General features: G+C 39.2%; 1 pseudogene; it reads left to right on the plus strand.

Annotated features, from left to right (window-relative positions):
- Nucleotides 1-10,325: 10,325 nt before the first annotated feature.
- On the plus strand, nucleotides 10,326-25,594 carry LOC120550564 (annotated as a pseudogene).
- The last annotated feature ends 245 nt before the right edge of the window (nucleotides 25,595-25,839 follow it).

Genomic DNA, 25,839 nt, shown 5'->3' on the forward strand with positions numbered 1-25,839 from the left:
AAACTAGTAGTAATGTATTTGTTTATCATTTGTAAAGCATAGTTCCTACATTCATTCTAATCAGTAAAGCATTTGTAAATGCAGTTAGTAAATGGTTGGTCCATAGTAAGTAAGCCCATGTAAAAGGTTTATCAGTATATTTTTTAATAATTCCTACATGATGCATTAACCATTTGTAAATTAAGTAATTTTACCATTACCAACTAGGTACTCAGGAACGTAAACGGTTGTTTATAACTAGGAAGTTAATGATTAACAGACTATCTAGACCTACATTTGTTCATGTCTTAAATAAAATATTATGATTTAGAAAAAGATCCCCCAGTCGGAGCTGGTTAATGTTGCTCGGGAAAGGGAAGTTTGGGGTCCCCTGCTGGAGCTGCTCCCCCCGCGACCCGACACCGGATAAGCGGACGAAGATGGATGGATGGATTTAGAAAAAGGCCTAAACTAATAGCTGGGGTGTTAACACATCTGTTACAAATACTTACCAATAATGTAATCCATGATTAACTCATGAGTTACTACTGGTTAGTTAAGTATACTGTGTGAGCCCATCTAAAGTGAGTACTTTCTATGCTTTACAAAGCATTTATAAATGAGTTCCAAAGGCTAACAGAACCTGGACACACATGTAGTGCTCTATTTGGACATGCCTTCAGAAATATGCCTATGGATAGTTAGTGTTAATACATCTTTAACAAGCACTAACCAACACATCAATCCATGATTAACTCATGAGTTACTACTGGTTAGTTAAGTATACTGTGTGAGCCCATCTAAAGTGAGGACTTTCTATGCTTTACAAAGCATTTATAAATGAGTTCCAAAGGCTAACAGAACCTGGACACTCACGTATTGCGCTATTTGGACATGCCTTCAGAAATATGCCTACGGATAGTTAGTGTGTTAATGCATCTTTAACAAGCACTTACCAACACATCAATCCATGATTAACTCATGAGTTACTACTGATTAGTTGACTACATGATGTGAGCCCATATAAAGTGAGGACTTGCTATGCTTTACAAAGAATTTATAAATGAGTTGCAAAGGCTAGCAGATACAACAGAAACACAAGTCAAAAAAGTATTTGTAACCCTTATTACGATGTAGTAAGAATGTACATTTATGAAATAGGTCGTTGTAGTGTTATGTAGTTGATATCAGTGTGAATTTGGACCAGAACCAGAAGAAAACTAGATTAAGAGCCAGAGAATTGAACATCAATAAAGAGACTAGGAAACCAAGAAAAAGTTTGAGAAGTGTATTAATATACACAGAAACATGGCATACACATATACAGATAAAACACAGGTATGAAAAATAACAACTAAAATAATAAAGTGCGCGCGCATAAAAGAAACCCTCTTCTGTTGTATCACGTAATTGTTCTTTGATGACAAGAGTTCAGAGATGTTCAACGTTGGGACCAATATGAGTTTGGTTTCTGTTTGTCCTACCACCATGAAGAAGGAATCCAGGGCAATCTGTATAAGTTCTGAGTCTTGATCCTGTAGCTGCCACCCAGCCCACTGAACTGGGAATCTCTAACCCCTGGAAGACTGGGATCTGAATAATCAATGTGATCCAATATCCCTCTCTGGACCGGACCTCCCGTGCGTAGCGCTTCTCAAATCTCCACCTCCTCCACCTGTAGATAAAGCCAAATCAGTTCTCTCAATTACTATTCAGAAATAAAATCAATTACTTAGGCTGCAATGAAAATAAAACGAGGTGATATTTCAGTTAACCCATACTGAAATATCTAAATCTCTATTCAGTTGTACAACCGTTCTTAAATTTCTTCTCTTAAAGTGCCCATATTATGAAAAAATCACTTTTTCTGGGATTTGGGGTGTTCTTTTGTGTCTCTGGTGCTTCCACACACATACAAACTTTGAAAAAAACCCATCCATGCTGTTTTGAGTGAGATATGGTTTCTGAATGTGTCCTGCCTTCAGTCTCCTAGTGAGCATTTCAAAATCGGCTCGGACTGTGACGTCACAGTCCGTAATGAGCTGGCTAACCACAACCGTTAGCTCGTTAGCATGCTAACCGTTAGCATTAGCATGCTAACGCTAATGCTAACGCTAGCATGCTACGTCGTTCTCAATAGCAAAGCACTGCTACAACACACACAAGTTCACCATAATCTACAAAATAACTACTTACATGTGCGCCCTCATTTAGATGTCTCCCAGCTAATCCTGCCTTGTAACTGACTGAAGTTGGAGAAACAGGCTTTCTTTTACTGTCTCTAGAGTTAGCTAGCTGACATGATCTACATCTGAACTACTGAGCATGTGCGAGTGCAATCAAAGATAGTACAGAAGAAGAAGATGAAAAGAGGTCTCACTCTGTAGCTAAAACAGAAACCAGGTGAAAAGAGGATCTGCAGCAGTGAGAGAGAGCTGTGCAGTACAACTAAAATATGGTGTTTTTTGAAAATTAAACCATGTAAACCTATTCTGGTACAACCTTAAAGTTATGAACCTGAAAATGAGCATACTATGGGCACTCTAAGTATCAAAAGTATATAAATCCCTTTCAGGTATCAAAAGAACATTTGTATTATTTTGTAACCTTTATACAAAAAATACATTTCTAATTCAAGTTTTATGGAACCTACCTTAGTAACATTAACACTATTCTTAATATAATTGCATAAATTGCATGTAAACATCTCTCAAATTGTAGGCCTATTATTTTCCCATAACTTAAGCTACAGTGTTGTAATTTAGAGAAATTAAGACATGCCTGCTTATTTATCCCTCCCTGCACAGGTAACGGTAGAAAGAATGCACTAAAAATTAGCCTCTGTAATGGGAAAATTACATTTAAGCACAATTCCTTATATTTTTATGTTTAATTCGTACTTTACTGCTCTCAAAAATGCTTGAAGAGTCTATCTCATTTCCCACATGCAGATTTATATTCTAACTTTGTGAGACATCCAGTCTGGAATATTATGTGAGCACTGTTAGCCTGAACCGATAAAGGTACAAGGTCGCCCTAAAACTATCTCTCGTTTTCTCATGCCAGTTTAGCTGTAACTGGGGGGTGAAAGTCATACAGGGAGGAGGAGGTGAGATGACTCCAAGATGTCTCTTGTATTCCTCTGATTGTCTTCATGTGTATCAGATTGCCTGTCAAAATTGTAGCGTCATAATAATCCAAGTGCGTATGTGCTGTCACTCTGAAGATGCATATAAGCCTGGTGTTCTTGTTCACTCATTTGAGAAACTGACTCCACACTGGGCTGCTGCCTTTTGTGAAATCTTGCAAATTTGCAAATATATCTTTTTTAATAAAATACAAAAACCCAACTTGGTTTTAGTCTCAGTCTGTCTTATTTGTTTTCAATTTACTAAACTCTGAAAACTCTTCCCCCTGCTGCAAAGGAAACTTCCACGACACCTCTTTGAGTTACTTCTCCATAAACTCCAGTTAAACAATTAAACACACAACTTGTACTAACATTCATTCAACAAAATCAATCAACGTAGTCATCAGTTTTATATACTGTATAATTAATAATATAGCAAGAGTAGAGGGAGGCAAGCCAGTACAGCCCGATCCGGTTGGGGAGAGTTCTAGCCCGACCAGGCACCTCTCTTTAAACCTGCCTCTCTTAGTTATGCTATTATAATTCTAGACTGCAGGGGAGGCTGTTTCCTTCATATGACACACTGAGCTGCTCTCTCATCTCTACTTGTTACTTTTGTATGCATCCTGTCCCAGAATTGCTTGTTACTAATCTAGCTCTGGGGAGTTTACTCCCCGGAGTCCTTATGTTTCTTCTCTGCAATTCCCGGCCGCATCCTGCTGCGTCCTGCTGCATCCGCCGCATCCACCCATGCTCTGCAGCGCCACGCTACATCCCGCAACGCCCTGCTGTGATGTTCCTATGCACAGAGTAGTCTGGATCCGGTATAAGGGACTGCACTACTCAGTATGACACGATGTGCCCTGCAATGACATGAACTTCCACGATAACCTTCGAAGTCACTGTGACCTTTAATGTGACTATTATCGCCACTGTTCATCACACCCCCAACCGGCCCATCAGACACCGCCTACCAAGAGTCTGGGTCTGCCGAGGTTTCTTCCTAAAAGGGAGTTTTTCCTTGCCACTGTCGCGATAGCCACTGCTAATGCTTGCTCTTGATGGAATTACTGTAATTGTTGGGGTTTCGGAAATTATTGAGTGTGGTCTAGACCTACTCTATCTGTAAAGTGTCTCGAGATAACTTTTGTTATGATTTGATACTATAAATAAAATTGAATTGAATTGAATTGAAAATACCCACAGCTAGCAATAGTGTTGAAAAGCAACATTACTTTCAATAACCAATAGATAGAATCATTAGCCTTTTCACAGGAAATACACAGTACTCCGCTAGCCTTTTGTGGCTAATTACCCTATTAGCATATGAATACAGCATCTTAGCTAACCCGTTAGCTTTGCACTATTAGGAATAGACAGTATTAGCACCGTTTTCTTAATACATCCATGATTAGCACCGATTAGCATGGATGCTAGCGAACTCAAGGCATAGCTAGTGTTAAGGAATGACTCACCATTTTAATGGAATTCACTGCCTTTAACCATTGACATATATATTAATGGACCAATAGACCCCGTTGCTCTGGACGGAGACCAGTGAAGGCTATTAGAAGCACTTTTCCCGGTGATCTCTTGCTTTACTGCGCAGCCTCCAACTGACAGAGACAACGTAAATGTGACGTGAGCAACGTGTCTGAAAGTTGGAAGTCTTCTGGTAGCTGTGCCGAGAGAAATCTCAATCATTCCCAATCTTACAGAGACGGAGAGTGTAGGTATATGTAAGGAGATAACATAAGCACAGGCTAATTATTGCTAACTAACATGCTAGTTAACATTCGTAATTAAACCTAAACAGCTAATGTAAGTCGAAACTGCCTGCGAGCTTCTCCTGTACTATACGGTAATTCCTCTACTGTGCGACAGTAAGTCACTTAGTTATGACACAATCGTTAGCGTATTTTTACAAAAACGTCTGCTACGGAGCCATAACGTGAGGTACAAGGTAATGGAGCCTTTTATACATTGTCGTGTTTCTTTAGAACTAAACAACGGACAAATAGAGTTTTTAAACGCTTCAGATGTAAAGTTATTCGCAGTCAAGTGACGTAAAAAAAAAATGGCGGTCAGTGGAATGCTAACAAGAGGTGATACCTTTGTAGCAACAAAATGGCGCCATCGGAGGTTCGCGTTCAGAAGCAAAGCTTACCCCCTTGCCTTTAACTCCGTGACGACAGTGGATTCAGACACAGCTCTCTTTCGTTCTATTCACAACAAAGCATAGCCAGTATTAGATAGGATTTAATTCACTAAATGTTGTTCTTTTTCTCTTACCGAGTGAATAACAACAGGCTTATATGACGTTCGGATGCAGAGCCTAAAGGGACGTGAGGGGACGTAAATATAGAGCTCAACAAACAAGCCTAGTTGATAGCTGATTGGTCAACTCACAGACCCAAGTTCACCCATTGGCTTATTTACAAGCCCATCAAAGTTAACAAGAATGACACACCTATATTATTTTATTTTATTTTGAGACATTCGTTTTGTTTTCCAAGTTATTAAAATATGGTCAAAAGTAGTTGTAAGAGATATGGGAGAAAATAGTGGAAAACGATTTAACTTTCACTTAGCTTTGATGGGCTTGTAAATAAGCCAATGGGTGAACTCGGGTCTGTGAGCTGACCAATCAGCTATCATCTAGGCTACGTCAGATCTCTAGTTAGCTAAGATGCTGTATTCATATGCTAATAGGGTAATTAGCCAGAAAAGGCTAGCAGAGTACTGTGTATTTCCTGTGAAAAGGCTAATGATTCTATCTATTGGTTATGAAAAGTAATGTTGCTTTTCAACACTATTGCTAGCTGTGGGTATTTGTTGAATGAATGTTAGTACAAGTTGTGTGTTTAATTGTTTAACTGGAGTTTATGGAGACGTAACTCAAAGAGGCTAATTTTTAGTGCATTCTTTCTACCGTTACCTGTGCAGGGAGGGATAAATAAGCATGCATGTCTTAATTTCTCTAAATTACAACACTGTAGCTTAAGTTATGGGAAAATAATACAATTTGAGAGATTTTTACATGCAATTTATGCAATTATATTAAGAATAGTGTTAATGTTACTAACGTAGGTTCCATAAAACTTGAATTAGAAATAATTTTTTTGTATAAAGGTTACCTATTAATATAAATGTTCTTTTGATACCTGAAAGGGATTTATATACTTTTGATACTTAAGAGAAGAAATTTAAGAACGGTTGTACAACTGAAGAGATTTAGATATTTCAGTATGGGTTAACTGAAATATCACCTCATTTTATGTTCATTGTAGCCTAAGTAATTGATTTTATTACTGAATAGTAATTGAGAGAACTGATTTGGCCTTATCTACAGGTGGAGGAGGTGGAGATTTGAGAAGCGCTACGCACGGGAGGTCCGGTCCAGAGAGGGATATTGGATCACTTTGATTATTCAGATCCCAGAGTCTTCCAGGGGTTACTGATTCCCAGTTCAGTTGGCTGGGTGGCAGCTACAGGATCAAGACTCAGAACTTATACAGATTGCCCTGGATTCCTTCTTCATGGTGGTAGGACAAACAGAAACCAAACTCATATGGGCCCCAACGTTGAACATCTCTGAACTCTTGTCATCAAAGAACAATTGAGCTCATAGAACTGAAAAGGGTTTCTTTTATGAGCGCACTTTATTATTATTTTAGTTGTTATTTTTCATACCTGTGTTTTATCTGTATATGTGTATGCCATGTTTCTGTGTATATTAATACACTTCTCAAGCTTTATCCTGGTTTCCTAGTCTCTTTATTGATGTCCAATTCTCTGGCTCTTAACAATCTAGTTTTCTTCTGGTTCTGGTCCAAATTCAAATTGATATCAACTACATAACACTACTACGAGCTATTTCATAAATGTACATTCTTACTACATCATAATTACAAATACTTTTTTTACTTGTGTCTGTTGTATCTGCTAGCCTTTGCAACTCATTTATAAATGCTTTGTAAAGCATAGCGAGTCCTCACTTTAGATGGGCTCACACCATGTAGTCAACTAATCAGTCGTAACTCATGAGTTAATCATGGATTGATGTGTTGGTAAGTGCTTGTTAAAGATGCATTAACACTAACTATCCGTAGGCATATTTCTGAAGGCATGTCCAAATAGAATACATGTGTGTGTCCAGGCTCTGTTAGCCTTTGGAACTCATTTATAAATGGTTTGTAAAGCATAGAAAGTCCTCACTTTAGATGGGCTCACACAGTATACTTAACTAACCAGTAGTAACTCATGAGTTAATCATGGATTACATTATTGGTAAGTATTTGTAACAGATGTGTTAACACCCCAGCTATTAGTTTAGGCCTTTTTCTAAATCATAACATTTTATTTAAGACATGAACAAATGTAGGTCTAGATAGTCTGTTAATCATTAACTTCCTAGTTATAAACAACCGTTTACGTTCCTGAGTACCTAGTTGATAATGGTAAAATTACTTAATTTACAAATGGTTAATGCATCATGTAGGAATTATTAAAAAATATACTGATAAACATTTTACATGGGCTTACTTACTATGGACCAACCATTTACTAACTGCATTTACAAATGCTTTACTGATTAGAATGAATGTAGGAACTATGCTTTACAAATGATAAACAAATAAATTAGTACTAGTTTGTAGATAGTTTATAAAGGGAAAATTATTTAATTTACTAATGGTTTTTGCAATATTTAGAAATCATCAAACTTCTATTTATAAACATAACTTCCGAGAGCCTTATTTACTATGAACAAACCATTTATGAGTGTGTATACAAATGCTCCATTCATAAGAATTAACATAGGAGCAGTGCTTTACAAATGATGAACAAAGCATTTAGCAATAGTTAGTAACTGCTTTATAATGGGAAAATTATTTCATTTCCAAATGGTTGTTTCATTATTTGTTAAGTATAAATCATGTACTTACAAACATATTTTTCAAGATAGGCTTATTTACTATGAACAAACCATTTATAACTATGTGAATAAATGCTTTACTGATGATGAATTATGTAAGAACAATTAATTAATAATGATGAACAAACCATTAACTAATAGGCTTGTTTACTATGAACAAACCATTTATAATTGTGTGAACAAATACTTTACTCATGATGAACTATGTATGAACAATTAATAAGTAATAATGAACAAACCATTAACTAATAGTTAACTAATGCTTAATAAATGATGAATTATGGATAGTTATTATAAAGTGCTACCGATGGTCTAAATGCCATGTATTGGATTATGCATGGCCTCTGAGATCAGCACTTTATACACACATGCCCAGTCAGAAACACAGCGAGACCGACCGATGCACTAAAGGTCTAAGCTGAAGGCCGCCCACACATTATCGTATACCCAGTTTAATATGTAGCTTCATTTTAAACAATATATGTAGTAGGCGGCCCCTGCTATCTCTCTCTCAGTTAAAGGGTCTTTGGCTTATAAAACGTTGAAGACCCCTGCTCTAGAAAAACACTGCTGTTCACTAGAGTACCTCGTAGTGCTCATGTGGAACCAGTTTCCAGTTTTGCTAGGGAGGCAGACGCCTTCTCAACATTTAAGCGTAAGCTTAAAACTCGACTTACAGAAATAACAAGTCACATATTGGCATATTTATTAACTCATTGCAAGAAAGATTAACTGCCCCTAGCAACTGTTACCACAGCGTCCATGTAAATCCAAAATGGCAATTGATACATCGGTAACCAGTAGTTGGCTCATAGTGTCAGATTTAATAATGTCTAAGTCAGGTAATGTCACTTTAAAAAACACACACAACTGAGACACTGAAATTACTGATCTGTGTCTGTTTGACCAATCAGCAGCTGTTATCCCTGCAAACCTCACCCTGAAGGTTGCTTTACTTTCACAAAGTACTACCCTCTGGTCAGGGGCTTTATGGGGAGTGAGATAAAGCCCCCAAAACTTAATTAAGACCCTGGTGGACCACAAGGAGTTCCTCAGAAGGTTCTGAGTTCTGGGGGGAAGTTCCTGCGGTATACAGTATGTCTTGTAACCTTTTCAACTTCAGACAAAAGCCGATGTTGGTGATGTGATTTTGGCCAGTGAGAAAGGGGAATAACAGAATGATTCATCTCATACACCACCCCCAGTATTTGTTGTTATGTGTAATTGTTGCCTAGCTTTGAGTGTAGTTTTCTTTTACTTCGTCTTTTGAGTGGAGCTGCTCAGGAACGCGTGTGAACTGACAAAGTTGTATCGTCGTCATCATTGAATTCAATTTGCAAATTAGTGTGCCAAAGATTTTAAAATCCTGTCTTAAAATCGTAATAAATAGTTAACAGTTAATATACACTTAAACATTACTTACAGAGAACAGGAACGCCTGTATTTGTTTGTCTTAATTTATTTTTCGCCATGATAAAATGTTTCTTTTTTTTGACATTATTTATAAAGTAACAACAACAAAAAAAACATTCCTAGAATGAGTACATAATGCACATGGGATTTTGCTACTGCCAGGGGTCTATAATAAACTTGGGAGATAAACCAGTAGAGTTTGGAAATCTGGTCTCTTGTGCCTCTAGTGGTGTACAGAACTTTAAGGTGGGTGTGGTGACTTTAGCACAATAGTGGTGTCTTTCTCTTATTTATCTTTTTATTTATCAATCATCGTGTCTGTTGGCATCAGGAAGGAAAGTTAACTCCCATTTGACATAACACCTTGGGGGCCTAAAAAAAAAAAGTTGTCATATCTAGGAGGGGTTCACACGCAAAGGTGATCTGCCAAGATTCCAGGTTTGCAGCAGGCATGTCAGAGGGAGGGGTCCCAGGTTTTCTGACAGGATATAAGGACTCTCACAGCATCAGATCATCACATTGGAACCTCCTGTTGGAAGCCAAGAAGACTCTCACACAACTCATCTGATCTACACAACTTCACCAGGTGAGATCAAACTGGGCGTAAAAGACAGAAGGTGAAAAACAGATATACAGTATATATTTAGACTTTTACTGAACTGTGTCAGGCTGTCAATGTCAGACTAGACTCTACAAAGAAATACTGTATTTCTAATCCCCATAGACTGTAACACTTTGTCTCTTAACTTTGTCGTCTTGTGTGTGTAAAGGAGAGAGTTGACTCCCAGTGTTTGAAACTCTTAACACTCGTACTACTTTAGAGTGTACATGAAGTACTGAAGGCTGTGTTCACTTTCCTAACAGGTTGGAGAAATGGCCTCAGGTAACATGAACGTTGCTGCCCTGGGTCGACCTTTCACCCTGGGAATGCTCTATGATGCTCGGACAGATAATCTGATCCCAGGTAAGTGTTGATTACATTATTATTACAAATTTAAAGGAACTCTGACATCATTTCATTAAGTGGTTACACTATTTTAACCTCACCTCTTTAATATTCATATGCACTATTAAAATAATTAGCAAATGCTTTGTAATTCTACAATGTACAATAGTTGTAACCATTTATTAGTTAAATATATTAAGGATGTAGGATAAATTGTTGGTATATTATCCTGCGATGATAATGAAAAATGTAATTTTAATTACTGTTGCAGTAATTATATCTGTGGAGGCGTTTTTACAATATCCTGGACTAGGGTTGCCCCATTTTCTTATACTGCACTGTAACTGTTATTCTTGTATTTAATACATCTCTTATTCTATATTTGCTGTTTTAACTGCTCCTTGATGTTTAGTATAAAGCACATTCAGTTGCCTTGGTGCTAAAATGTTCTGTACAAATAACGCTGCCTTGCCTATGAAACCTGACTCTGGTCCAAATTAGTTTTTAGTGAGATTAGCAGAGCAGAAAACATAGTTTTGGTGTCTTGATTGTGTGTGCAGTCTTCAAACTCTTTCTTCCTCCTCTCCTGTGCTCTCAGGTTTAAGGTGATTGTTGTCATGAGAGCGGGACAGAGCTCTGTCGCCGACTGCATGCATGCATGCACAAACTCTCTCTCTGTTAAAGTAGATAAGCTAACATTCGAGGGTGGGTTTTTTCAGAAGAGGTTTTTATCACCGCTACTTTAAATGACTGTGGTACATAACCTGTTAATAAAGACATATTGATCATATCTAGTAATGAAGTGTTAACCACGGGTAACGCTTCTTTGAGTAGCCTCGTTGGGATGGGGTCTAACAGACCGGTAGATGGCTTATCCGAAGAAATCTTTAACATTAATTTTTGAAGGTCTATAGGATAAAAGCAGTCTAAGTATGATGAATTTTATCTCTAATCTGTCACTACTCAGAGCTAGTGTTGACGAACTGACCGAAGAGCCGGTTAATTAACCCGACTGAACCGGGAGAATCGAGTGCCATACGTCAATGAACCGACTCACTCCTGTTATTGTTTTTTTTATCTCATTCGTGCCGTTGTGTGTAGCTGGTATTCTTCTGCTACTGTGTGTGTAGTAATCTAGCTAATTTGCGGCTCCACTGGAGTGGTGGTAGAATCAATCATGAAATGGGCTACCTAGACAACGAGAAGGCTACTAAACAAGACCGAGGCTGAATGTGACCGCTACCGGCAGCTCGAGTCCAATGTAATCCAGCGGTGTCTTGGTTCTCAGCAAGTTTGAGTTATTACCGAGTCTTGTTTCTGATGCATCTTAGATGATTGTGTTCCTGGCAATCCACACATTATCGATGGGGAAGTACATCACATACAAATACATGTTATTTTGGTAGTTATGTTAAGTTTGATGTTGATACATGATAGGTGGCATGACGAGGACACCGCACAGCGCCCGGCTACTGAACAAGACCGTAAGGACCGTAACCAAGGGTACTGCATGAGTCCATATTCAAACAGGTGTCTAGGTTCCGGCAAGCTTGAGTTATCTACCTATCCCAGAAGCCTTTTTTTTTAATCGTGCATCTTAGATGATTGTGTACATAGAAATTCATAGGCTACATTATCAATAGATATCACTTTTAAATACACCTCATTTTATCTTGGTAGTTATGTTAAAGTTAAATGTTTGTTACATGGTAGGTAGGCCATCATGAGGAGACCGGCCCCCACTTACTGACAGGCCGACCGGCACGTAACCGTGACCCTAACGCATGAGTCTGTAATCAAACGTGTGTCTAGGTTCTCGGCAAGTTTGACTTAGCAGCCTTTGGGTCTCGTGCATTTTAGAATTGTGTTCATGGAATATCATAGGCTACATTACCAAGGGGAAAGTATTATATCACATACAAATACACGTAATGTTATCTTGGTAGTAATGTTAAGTTAAATGTTAGAAGTGAATGTTGTTACATGGTAATAATGAGGAGGAGACCGCGCACCAGGCTACCGAATGTAACCGTGGCCAGTGTGTGACAGGCTCATGCACAATTCAGAATTGAATTGAGAATGAGTCCTAAATTCCAATTTAATACCTGAATTTGAATTGATGTCAAAAACAGGATCTAGAATTACAATTCAAATTTCAATTAAAGGAAGCGGAATTGAAATTCAATAAAAAAAATTAAAAAAAATGCATATACATAAATTAAGTAAGGTTTTTTTATCAAGGAAGATTTACAATATATGTCAGATATGATTGCATATTGCACAAGCCTGGTGCGTGAGTCTATTGTCGGTCAGTATGAGTGTGTAAATAGTATGTCGAGACCGAATGTAACCGCAACCGCTCGAGTCTAATGTAATTGAGCGGTGTCTTGGTTCCTGGCAGGGGAAGTCAACGCGCAATCACCACAATACAGCTATAGCACTGTCACATAGGCATCTAGTGTAGAAGCTTTTATTTAATTTTGTATAGTCTGGTAGTAAGAATTAAGAAAACAAAAGTTAATAGAGAATGGTGTGATAATAAAGGATTCTGCGGAAATACTATTAAATCTTCAATTTCTATGCCATATGCCAGCACAAGGTCGAGGTTGTGGTTAAAATATGGTGGTGATGGCGCAGTGGATAGGACACCTGCCTTTGGTGTGGGAGACCTGGGTTCGATTCAACCAATGTGTCCTTGAGCAAGACACTTAACCCCTAGTTGCTCCAGAGGCGTGTGACCTCTGACATATGTAGTAAGTCGCTTTGGATAAAAGTGTCAGCTAAATGACATGTAATGTAAAACAGTGAGTGGCCTCATGCACACTCTGATGGAAACTAATTTAATGTAGTAGTGAGTTGAAAGGCTATCGTTGTCAACGTCTACATGGATATTAAAATCACCTGCAATAAGTACTTTTTCTGATTTAAGGACAATGCAGGATAAAAACTCCTGATATGGACCAGAGGCCTGTACTACGGAGCAAGATCAACATGTCCTGGATTTCTTTCAGTAATCCGGCTTCACCAAACCTAACAACCGCGGTCCATCATAACCCGTAGTACTACGACGCTGGTTATCAACTAGTTCAGTCAACTCAGGGTCTTCCAATCCGGCGGTGCGCGCGTTCACATAAAAGAGGCGGGGTTTGCGCACCACGACCAATCGCAAACATCTACCAGAGCCGCTTATGTTCCTATATATAAGAAGAGCAAATTTTAATTCTACATAAATATGAAGAACACAGATTCGTTTTTTTTTAGGGAAAACGCAATAGCCTACAGTCGCTGCTTCCTAAAACAGGAGGACAGCTGGCAATAAAAAAAAATAGCCGACGCTGTAGATGTTTAAATCACAACTCCAATATCACTTCCCCATCAGTCAGGACCAAGATCTGACCATAATTACACTTGTGCTTTCCATAAACTGTCACTGCTTTAGCCTATTATTTCAGTTGCAACCCTGGCAGTGGGAAGCGATCGTGAGAGCAAATAAAATATAAAAGCATAATTCAAACCGATGTGCATTGACGGCACACGGCCACAAGCCGATAGTAATTCCCTCCCATTAAAATATATATATTTTCATAAAAATACCAATCAGGGAATGTTAACGGGGTTGTCTCTAAATGTTTTAACTTTTATGAGCGCATCTCTCTCTCTCTCTCTCTCTCTCTCTCTCTCTCTCTGCACCGAGCTCCGCCTGATCTTCTTTAAGAACGGTGACGCCGTTATCAGTCAAGTATTGATTGGTCAGTAGGCGGTGCTTTAACACCGGTTGATCTCTGATCTCCAACTTAACCTGCTCCCGACCAGGTTAGGTGTTCAGCATGAGTTACCATGGCGATTGAACCCGATAACAACTAATCCACCTTCGTAGTACAGAAAATCCTGGGTTGAGCCTGAAGTTAGCTCGTTAACGCCAAATCCTGCTTCGTAGTACAGGCCTCTGGAGCTCGGTAAACAACAACAAATATAACTGGCTGTAATGTTTTCCATGTTGGATGTTGAAGATTAAGAACAAGGCTTTCAAACAAGTTATTATTTACTTTAGGTTTAGAATTAATTAATAATAGGGGTGTGACGAGATCTCGTACAACGAGAAGTTCCTGCGGAAATAATAAAACGGCGAAAGAGTGACAGACAAGACGAACACAATATTGTAAGAAAAAAATGCCGTACTACTAACTACTGCACCCGCGAGTCGCGGGTGCAGTAGTTAGTAGAGAGCTGTGGTGGTGCTGTAAGTGTTTTGCGCGCTATCGTGTTAGCCGGTATAACGGCATTTTTTCTTACGTTTACAGTGTGTTGCGTCTTGTCGTCACTCTTCGCTAATACTTCCGGAAAAGCCAAAATGTTGCCACACACAAATGATTTAAAAGTGGCAGGGGGATCTTCAATAGTAATTCCACGCTCCATCACGCTGACATCGCACCTCACGAGACAACTTTTCACCTCGACGAGAAATCTCGTCTCGTTCTCGTGAACCCAATCCCGTGATGTGTCTCGTCTCGTGGAGTAAGCGTCTCGTCACACCCCTATTAATTAACATGCTTGAATCAAAGATTGCTGCAACTCCCCGTCCTCGGCCTGATCCTCTAGGAATTTGAGTATTATTAAGAGGAGTGGATTCATTAAGATTAAACAAATTCTTCATTGCACAGCCATGTTTCATGTAAGACAGAATAGATCATTTTGATTATCTGATATCAGATAATTTACTAGAACTGCTTTAGAAGACAGAGATTTAATGTTTAATAGTCCACATCTAATTTTCCTATTCTGTTCTATCATTGCAGTATTAGTTTTAATTCCAATTAGGTTGAACCGCCAACTTCACGTTCTGTAGTCTAGAGCTCCCAATAACCAGAGTTGGCTTCTCAGGGAGTGTATCACTGAGTGGGGAGAAGGGCAAAGATGTTGGTGGTTAGCCATAGGCTCCAGTTTAGAGCCGCCGCCATGTGTGCTCCCCGGTTTAGAGCTAGTGCTACGCCTCCTTCGGACAGTGACCCACTCGCCCGGCTGCTCGGGGCCTGCCGGGGGACTGCTAACACAAGCTACAGTATGTTGGTCCGCAACCAGCTACAGAGCACTGGTGGTCTCGCCCACGTCCTTCGGTATCGTCAGCTCTTGGCTCTCGATTGGTTCCTGTGCCCCTTCATCACCACCACCAGTGTCTGGTCTCCATCAGAGGATATGTTTTCTACGGAAGCATATGCACTTGATTCCATGGTGCGGAGCTGTGCCTCAAACTCACTAAGCCTTGCGTCCAGAGCACTGAATATACTAAATTTATTACATATATCTTTATCACTAAAGGAGGCAGAGGAATAGCTAAACATCTGACACAGAGCAAGAGAGGGAGAGGAATTAGCCATTGCTAATGGCTAGTCTGAAGTAGCTAACAGCGTTTTAACAATTGTGTGATCAGTGAGACAGTCGCTGTAAGAGAAGAAAACTATAAGTGCTTGAGTATAACTAGAGTAATTTAAATGCAATCCAGGCACTTAGCCGCTAAATTAAACAATAAAGCAGAGTTGATGCGATGCCTATGTAAGTAAACGACGGTCAGCATCCGTGGTCTACGCACAGATTCCCTGATCACAGCAGAGTCAGCGCTAGAGCAGATCTACTGGATATGCATTGGGTCGTCAGTGGGGGGGCACTGCCGTTTGAGAAATATTTTAACGCAGTGGAGAAAGAGTCCAAAACAGCAGAAATCTTTATTATTATTAATTATTATTTCATTAGTGAATTTCGGTTTTGTTGTTGTTGTTGTTAATTTCCATTGTCATGCCACCACGTAGCAGATCTATAACTTGCTCCACTTAATTTGGGAACGCCGTGCGGAGGAGAGAGACAAAGAGAGCGGCAGATTCCTACAAGCTCAAACACTGAGCCACAAAACACAAGGGTAACACATCACTGAATCATATTAAATCAAATCAAAGTGAAGCAAGTCGGTCCTGACGCAAACACGGAAATAGAGAAATGCAGCCTTAAGTTTTTGTAGGAACAGCAATAGCAAATTGAAGGCATAAAGATATTGGGCCTGTTGTATCAGAAATTCTTAATGCGTGTTAAGCTGGGCCTAATAATTTTATAACAGTACGGTAGGATCATTAAAAATACCTAGGCTAAGTATAAAAATTATTGGAGATAATTGTGTTTTTTTACACCTGTGTAAAGCCTACACAGGCAAAAAACACAATTATCTCCAATAATTTTTATAAACTTCCAGTTGAACTATTACTGAACATTTGATAAATCATGCCAATTTACTGCACGGCGGCAGCAGAATAATAATAAACCAGCATTATTATAACAGTCATAACACCAAAAAGAAATCCTCATCTCCAAAACGTCTATCAGGAAAAGTGTGAGCCCGAGGCTGGCAGCACTGAGTTGATGTTGATGTTCCCTCTGTCTATGGGTGCTGCTAGCTTGGTTTACAAGGTTAGCACCCGTCGAATCTGTTTGCTAGCGAGGTTCACTTACTTCATTCAGTTACAGTTGCTGAGTTTTCTCCTCCGGTCTTTTACTCTTTTTAGCTTGTGGTTGATCTATAAAGAAATCCAAAATGCGCTTTTGTGCCATGGCTAGCTAACTTCTGTAATGTTGACCAGCCGGGAAAGTTTCCACAACTATCTTCAAATTTTTAGCATTAAACTTTTCATTTCCTGCATTCTGGTGAATTTGTATGCACCTATTTATACCTTTTTCTGAATCAATTTATGATGGAAATCTTTATATAAAGGTTAATATAGATTATAATCCAAATATAAAAACATAATGGAATATATGGCAGTAAGGCTCTCAGGCATTCTGTATTACTTTCATCTATTTATTCTCCTGTAGATCAGCTTTTCTAATTATATCTGAGTCAGCACACATGTAGCCTAGGCATCATTTACTCTTCCCTTCTCTTTTGCATCTTTTGTTGAGGAAGTAACCTCCTTAAGTGTGAATATGACAATTATTCACATCAATGATGAATTCATTCATTTTAATGAATTAATAAACCCCTGGACTGTAATATTTCAGAATATGTATACATATACAACATGTGTTTTGGCATTTTTGGCACACTTCTACCTCAGCCCTATTGCACAAAGACAAAACTCACACATCTCATTCAACCATTTCACAAGCTGAGGAAAGGGTCATGACATGGGTCAGAGCAGTGGTTCCCAACCTTTTTTCCTTGGTGCCCCCCCTACACATGTCTAAGAAAAGCTGCTTTGAAACTGAAGTTGAGGTAACTCTCGAGATAGAGCTGGGTCAGAGGATATCAGAGGTCATAAATGATGAGCCAATCCATCGGCTCTGCTCCTATAGGCCCAATGGTGTTGATATGGACAACACCTTTGGCTGGAAGGCCTGTGTTGAAAGTGTGTGTTATCATTTAGAGCAGACACCCACGGTGAATCAGATGGTTGTTGTTATACAAGGCTGCATTACAGAGCACATTAATATGACTGTCATGAAGGTTGTGGAGAGGAATAGAAACCCTTCTCTCCAGGCAAGCACACAGAATATGGTCTGGTCTATCTTTATTCTCCATGCCAAGTATTAGCTCTTATCCTCTGGCAGAAGATATGGGTAAACTTAACATTTCTAAACTATAGGCCTAATTTGGACCTACCTCAATTAAAACTTTAAATAATGTTGCTTGAGATCGAGGGTGTGCTATAGCTTCATGATATGAATGTGCTTCAGTCTAGCCTATATCACTTTGTTCATGTTGTTTTTTATTGTAAGTATATGTCAGCTGTATGATAAAACAATATGTCAAGTGTTATTTGTGAAGCATTTGAACTCAAGGCAAATATCCCTCTGGGGACAATAAAGTATCGTCTGCAAAGTGGTCTCCATGATGTGTAAAAATTAAAACGTTGTTGTAGGACTATAGCAAACACATCATTGGAAAGGTCTCAACCTGGAGAGGAACATATGTCAGTCTGGAGAGGATACATTACTCCTGCTTTGAAATATTGACCTCTGAACCTTGAACCCAGTACATGTATGAAGGCTTGTCATTTAGCAACAGAAGGTGCTACACACATAAGACCAGCTGTTCTAGAAAGCTCTGGACCTCAGCTGTCATGTAGATGTCGTCACCAAATTGTACCTACTGTAAGCACTGTCATATATGGTAATAAGATATTTTCACCTATTTAACGATTCGATTTTTAAAATCTGATGACACCAGTGTGTTCTCCATCCCAAAAAACCCCAGGGTGTATCCAAAATTATACTCTGCCAACGTCTACTTATGAGAAATATACCAATATACTTTAAAACTACAACTCCCATAAGAAACGCCACAGAAGATGTTACAAAGCTTGTGCACTTGTAGTTCTTCCGGGGTGGGTGGGGGGACTCGTTCGGCTCCTGTGTTTCTGCTGTCTGCCGTGAAATGGCTTGATTCCATTTCAGATTGGTACCCGGGCGGCCGAGCACAGCACATAATAATATGAGACAAATACATGAAACTGTATTTTATTATTATAACTATCTTTATTGTTTAACTCCTCAAATACAACGTTAGAAAAAAACAATATTACGAATATTATATATTTTTATCATCTTATCCGCTGAGCGGGACGTACTACGTCACTTCCGGAGTTTTCCGCGGATTCGTTTAAACGTTATTATGGTTCATAACTTACTGGAACAAAACTGAGCAACGTGTTGTTGCTGGTGACACAATCACTGACTGTATATATGTATATTGAAGTGATACTGACCACTGACTGTATATATGTATATTGAAGTGATACTGACCACTGACTGTATGTATGTATATTGAAGTGATACTGACCACTGACTGTATATATGTATATTGAAGTGATACTGACCACTGACTGTATATATGTATATTGAAGTGATACTGACCACTGACTGTATATATGTATATTGAAGTGATACTGACCACTGACTGTATATATGTATATTGAAGTGATACTGACCACTGACTGTATGTATGTATATTGAAGTGATACTGACCACTGACTGTATATATGGATATTGAAGTGATACTGACCACTGACTGTATATATGTATATTGAAGTGATACTGACCACTGACTGTATATATGGATATTGAAGTGATACTGGCGTTAAAGACCAGCTGATCGCTGCCCGATTCTTTGAAATGAATGGCCGCATTGCATTGGGGGATATCGGCTTTGAATGCGTCCAGCTCGGATCGTATCGTAATGTTCTGTATTACAGCATATACTGTAATATTTCAACGGTAATAAGACCGAAATAATATTTTTAAAATAAAGAAATTAATACCATGATAACATCTAAATAAATGTTGATAGATGTAGCATTATAGTTTAAAGAGTTAATGGGCGGGGGGCGTGTTTTTTTCTTTCGTCGAAAAGAAATCGTGAGGGAATAACATGAATGTCTATCTGACCCCCTCGTCGAAAAATAACGTCAAGGGTACCCCTATTTCGTTGAAACTTGACGCCAGGGTCCTTGACCATGCGTCAAACATTTGACGAGTAGGGAGTGAGACTGTGTTGACGAAACACGTGACCACCTCTGAACCAATCGCATGACGGGATAGCTCAAAACATTTGATTCCCTAGTTGGCCACACTCTCTAAATATAGGGCACTAGTAGGGAGCGCCCCCCCTTCCCTGCTCCCTCTTCTGCAGTATGTCAAAAACTCTAGCCTGTTAGTCCTCTACAATGTTATATATTTTATATTTTTTATTTTTTTTACCATCGCTTTGGCGCCCCCATGGTGCTGCATGTAGTGCATACCAAAACATGCCAAAACACATTTTGTACATGTACACATACCCAAACAAAGCTATATACATCTCTGTGGACAACCACCTCAGCAACAATCTCCTTATCCTTTTAATATCCTGAAAATGCTTCCTAAAACTTGTCCCTTCTTAATTTTGAAGGCTATTTAGGCCTACCATAAATTGATATTTGAAAAAAGTCAGTTATTTGCTCATTATGTGTATCTCTATTCTGTAGACCATTTAATGTTACATGGCACATATTGTGGAATCTGTTCTGTATGTCTGAATGATAAATGGTGCTTATAAAATATTTAACTAAAAAAAATTATTCATTTAAAACATCTAATAATTCATTGTGATGTTAAATCAAACTAAGTCCCACACATACATATGCTCATGTTTTTTTCCCTTTAGTCTTTGCTATTAACATTCATCAACTACAAAATTAGAAAATTGCGTTTTTAAATAAAGATTCATGGAAAACAAGATAAAAACTTCTTCTCTTTGTAAGTAGATTATTTTTTGTTTTTCACAACAAATCAAGTCAAAACAAATGCAAATAAGTCAAACGTAAGCATAAAACACAATGTTTTCATTATTGGTATATTTATTGCACAAATTCTCATGTAGTCTATAGCGTGCAGCGTGCAGCAAGCGTCCGGAGTCTTCAGCAGATTTTTTTAAACGTTATTACGGTGTATAACTTACTAGAACGAAACAGAGCGACGTGCCGTTGTTGTCGACAAAACCACTGATTCAATTGATGTACATTGAAGTGATACTGGAGTTAAAGATCAGCTGATCGCTGTCTGATTCTCTGATATGAATGCCTGCATTGCATTGTGGGAAATCGGCTTTGCATGCGCCCAGCTCGGCTCATCAGTGACTTCCTCACTAATAGACCCCAGCGTGTCAGGATCAGCCATCATACCTCCTCTAGCATTATTCTCAACACCGGCGTCCCCCAGGGCTGTGTCCTCAGTCCAGTCCTTTATTCACTCTTCACCCACGACTGCACCTCCTCCACAACTCCAACACCCTCATCAAATTTGCTCAAATCAGACAATAACGAAATAGATTACAGGAAAGAAGTCCAGACCCTGTCAGCTTGGTGTAAGGACAATGACCTCAATCTCAACACCAAGAAGACAAAAGAAATAATAATTGACTACAGAAGGAACAAAATAAACCACAACGGACTGTGTATCAACGGGAAGGAGGTGGAGAGGGTGGCAAGTTTTAAGTTCTTGGGAGTGCACATTGCAGAGGACCTGACCTGGAGCCAGAACACCTCCCATACCATTAAAAAAGCCCAGCAGAAGATGTTCTTCCTGAGGACCCTGAAGCGTAATGGGCTCCCTCAGGAACTCATGATGCGCTTTTATCGCTGCACTATTGAGAGCACCCTGACATACTGCTGCACCGTGTGGCACTCCAGCTGCACTGCAGCAGACAGAAAGGACCTGCAGCGGGTTGTCAAGACGGCTGAGAGAATAATTGGCACCCCCCTACCAAACCTGAGTGAACTATACTCAAGCCGTCTTCTTACACGGGCCACAAACATCAGGCAGGACACATCGCACCCCGGACACTCCCTGTTCACCACCCTCCCCTCAGGCAGACTGAGAACCCCCAGTACATGTACAAATAGACTTCGAAGCAGCTTCTTCCCCAGAGCTGTGAACATATTACAAAAATCACACATACAGCCACGCATACAAACATAAAAATCTCTCACCCCCTCAGTGCAATCGTATTCTGTGCAATAACTGCTGTGACAGTTTTTAACTGTTTTATCTATTTATTGAGAATGTGTTAGTGGTAGTGTTAGTGTATGTGTATATGTGTGCGTGTACTTGTATGTATGTATGTATGAATGTATGTATGTATGCATACTCTGTATGCATATGTATGTATGCGAGTATTTATGTATATATGTGCGTGCGCACGCATTTATGGATGTGTATGTGTATATGGGTGTAGCTATATTTTTATCTTTATTTTATTTTTTTTACTCTATGCTGCTATTTGGAGAGGATTGCTCCAACAGAATTTCGTTGTATTGCATACAATGACAATAAAGATCTATCTATCTATCTATCATATTGTGTTCTGTCTTAATAGCAAAGCTATACAGCTCCTCTGCTGCAGCCCGACTGGCAGAGAGAAACGTGCTGTGATCAGGGAATCTGTGTGTAGGCATCGCATCCGTGGGCCCGTCCCAGATTTTGAGTTAAGGGGCCGTGTTCATTTCACTGAATTTTGTGAGACCAGGTTGGAGACAATAAGCTTACCGTAAACATCAGCACCTCAACCAACATACAAAGGGTAGTATTGTTCTCTGTTCAGTGGCAGAGTGTAATTGCACATGTTGTCCTCTGATAGGTCTCGGCCATCATCAAAATAATTTTGCTACTTTATCAGATGACTGATGTTTTCTAATTTCTATAGGTTTGACATTGTGGGATGATAAAACTCTACGAGGCAAGATAAGTGAAAGCTCTCAGCGAACCAGTAAGTCTCAAATTTCTACATCTGACACCACTGAATCCAAGTGCAAGCTGCTGGATGTTGAAGTTTCTCTGAAGGCCAGTGTCCTGGGTGGACTGATTGAATTTGGAGGATCTGCCAAGTATCTGAATGATCAGAAGAAATTCTACAATCAGAGCAGGGTGACGTGTCAGTACAAAACTACCACCAACTTCAAGCAGTTAATGATTGAACAACTAACCATGGACCCCCAACATATGGATGTCATTAAGAAGAGCTCAGCAACACATGTAGTCACAGGCATCCTTTATGGGGCAAATGCTTTCTTTGTGTTTGACAGTGAGAAGGTAGAGGCCAGCAGTGTTCAGGACATCCAGGTCAGCATGGAAGCGCGTAAATTTGTTAATACTTTAGCTGAGGCTGTAAGCGAAGTACAGATTGGGTACGCGCTGAAGAACAAAAACCCTGACTAAGAATTTATCCTGCACATTCTATGGAGACTATATTCTTGATAGCAACCCTGCAACATTTGAAGATGCAGTGAAGGCCTACGAACAACTCCCAAATCTACTGGGAGAAAAAGGAGACAAAGCTGTTCCAATGAAGGTCTGGCTGATGCCGCTGAAGAATTTCCACACCGAAGGTGCTGAGCTGATGAGAGGGATCAAGGACCATCTAGTGAGTAAGGCGGAGTATGTTCTAGATGATTTAAAGGAAAAAGAAATAAGATGCAACGATTCTCTGGAAGATAAAGTGGTGGGGCAGTTTCCTGTGATTCGAGAAGAGTTGAGCACTTTCCAAAAATTGTGTGGGAATTATGGATCTAACCTGAAGGTGGCTTTGGCAGATAAACTTCCCTCCATCCGTGAAGGAAAAGAAGATGAGAGCTCACTGAACAAACTCTTTGAAGACAGAGAGAAGTCACCATTCAATCAGGAAAAACTAACCAAGTGGCTGGATCGTAAAGAGAGAGAAATCAACGTCATCAGATCCTGTGTAGATACCATGGAGGGAATAAAGATCGTCCCAAATCAGTCAGAGCTGGACAGACAGGTTCTTGCTGCAGGTGTAGAAGATGCTCTGTGCTTTGTTTTCACTTCAGTGGAAAGGGGTGATAACGACCTTGATGTGATGGCTGAATACTTGGACTTCCCTAAATTAGGAAGTACCAATGAAGATCCATGGTACTACTCAGCTGACGTTTTCACCAAAATGAGAGAAAAAGCCAAAGCTTTCCATCACTTTGCCAAAGCACAGAAGAACAACAGTCGATTCCGTTTCCTCATAGCAGCCATCGCAAACAAGAAACACACAGGAGCAACCATCTACCATTACAAGAACGGCAATCTGGTCACTGAAGATTTTTCAAAGCCTGTCCTCCCTCCTGTGGAGAAGATCACAGACAGAGGAGATCTGATCTGGTGTAAGTCTGTTTCCATGCTTTTTTGATTTCAAAAACATGCTGTACTAATAACTCTCATCCAGAAACCTGTTTGACCATCAGAATAACTGATAACACATTTTGTTTTGGTCTCTCCATCAGATGCCTGTGATCTCAACCTGGACCCAAACACTGTGAACAACAACCTCACTCTGTCTGAGGGAAACAAGAAGGCAACACATGGAGCACGGCAGTCATATCCTAATCACCCAGAGAGGTTTGTAACACAGCCTCAGGTGTTGTGCAAAGAGAGCTTATCTGGGCAACATTACTGGGAGGTAGAGTGGAGTGATTTTCTTATGCAATTTACTAATGCTGGCGTTGCATACGGTGAAATTGAGAGAAAATCAAGCGGTTCAGGTGGTCAATTAGGACGCGATAACATATCGTGGGCTTTTGTCAAATATGGAATATCTAATGTTAAGTTACTTAAGGCAGTATATAATAAGCAGGAAGTGTGGACCATTCCTTATCCCTCTGATGGCTGTAACAGAGTTGGGGTGTATCTGGACTGGCCTGCTGGCACTCTGTCCTTCTACAGAGTCTCCTCTAACACACTGAGGCACCTCTACACCTTTCGCACCACATTCACTGAGCCTGTTTACCCAGGATTCAGTGTTTATTACACAGCCAACTATGTGCACCTGCGTCCAGTTAAATAAGATCAATGACCTGTTAGATTCTTGGTCTGTAAATATGGATATGGGTTTAGATTTTATATTGAACATGCTTCACAAATTTAAACAATGCATTCAAACCCAGAGGGACCAGGAACATTGATGATGTAATCAATAGGTGGCTGGATGTGTGATTTTCTGTCAATATCTTCATGTTGATTTGATGCACAGCCTTCTTCTGAAACTGGTTAGTACCTCACAGATTTACAATAAGTTTAAACTTTCATTGCTTGATAGATAACAGACATATTTTAATACTACATTTTTATTCTACTTCTTGATACTTAAAGATAAAGAGCTTATATTGATACACAATGGCTTCGTCAACACTTGTATGTTGAACTATAACTCATAGCTGATGTAAAAGAAAAAATATTAACTTGTTTTGTTGAATGAATACATTTTTATGTTAGATGTTAAGTACATTGCTGATGTTTGTGGAGTTGAAGAAATTGATGTTGATTTGATGCACAGCCTTCTTCTTAAACTAGTCTGAGCTCCACAAGGGTTAGGGTTAGCAGTTTAAACTTTCATTGGTACATCCCAGATAATTATTTTTATTGTAACTTTGTATTCTACTTGCTGATACATAAAGAAACAGCTAATATTAATACACAATTGCTTTTTCAACCCAATGCAAAATAAGTCATATAAAAGAAATGGGGGAGTCACTGTTAACACCATTTAGTTGCAAACTGTGCTGCTGTTTACAGAGCTGAAGAAATGTCAGATTCCTGTGACACTGTAACACCTGTTGGATATGTTTCCTCTCTTCTTGAGCAGAATATTCAATAAAGTGGAGACCTGACTTCACCACTGTGTGCTACTTTATTTCTTTTAGATTAAAAAAGTTGACTGTACCAAAGATTATAACCTGTATTGTTCATGATACATTATCATATTTTAATACGAAGAATCCTACAATGATAGAACATAAATCCTCAGAGGACTTTATACCTTCCTTCTTCACAGTATCATAAGAACACATGTAGCACTTCCTACGAGTAGTAGATAAGTTAGGACCAGGCTCTAGTTTCATAGGAGCAGTTTGTAGCTTA

Source organism: Perca fluviatilis, chromosome 21, assembly GCF_010015445.1.
Source record: "Perca fluviatilis chromosome 21, GENO_Pfluv_1.0, whole genome shotgun sequence".
Classification (NCBI taxonomy): domain Eukaryota; kingdom Metazoa; phylum Chordata; class Actinopteri; order Perciformes; family Percidae; genus Perca; species Perca fluviatilis.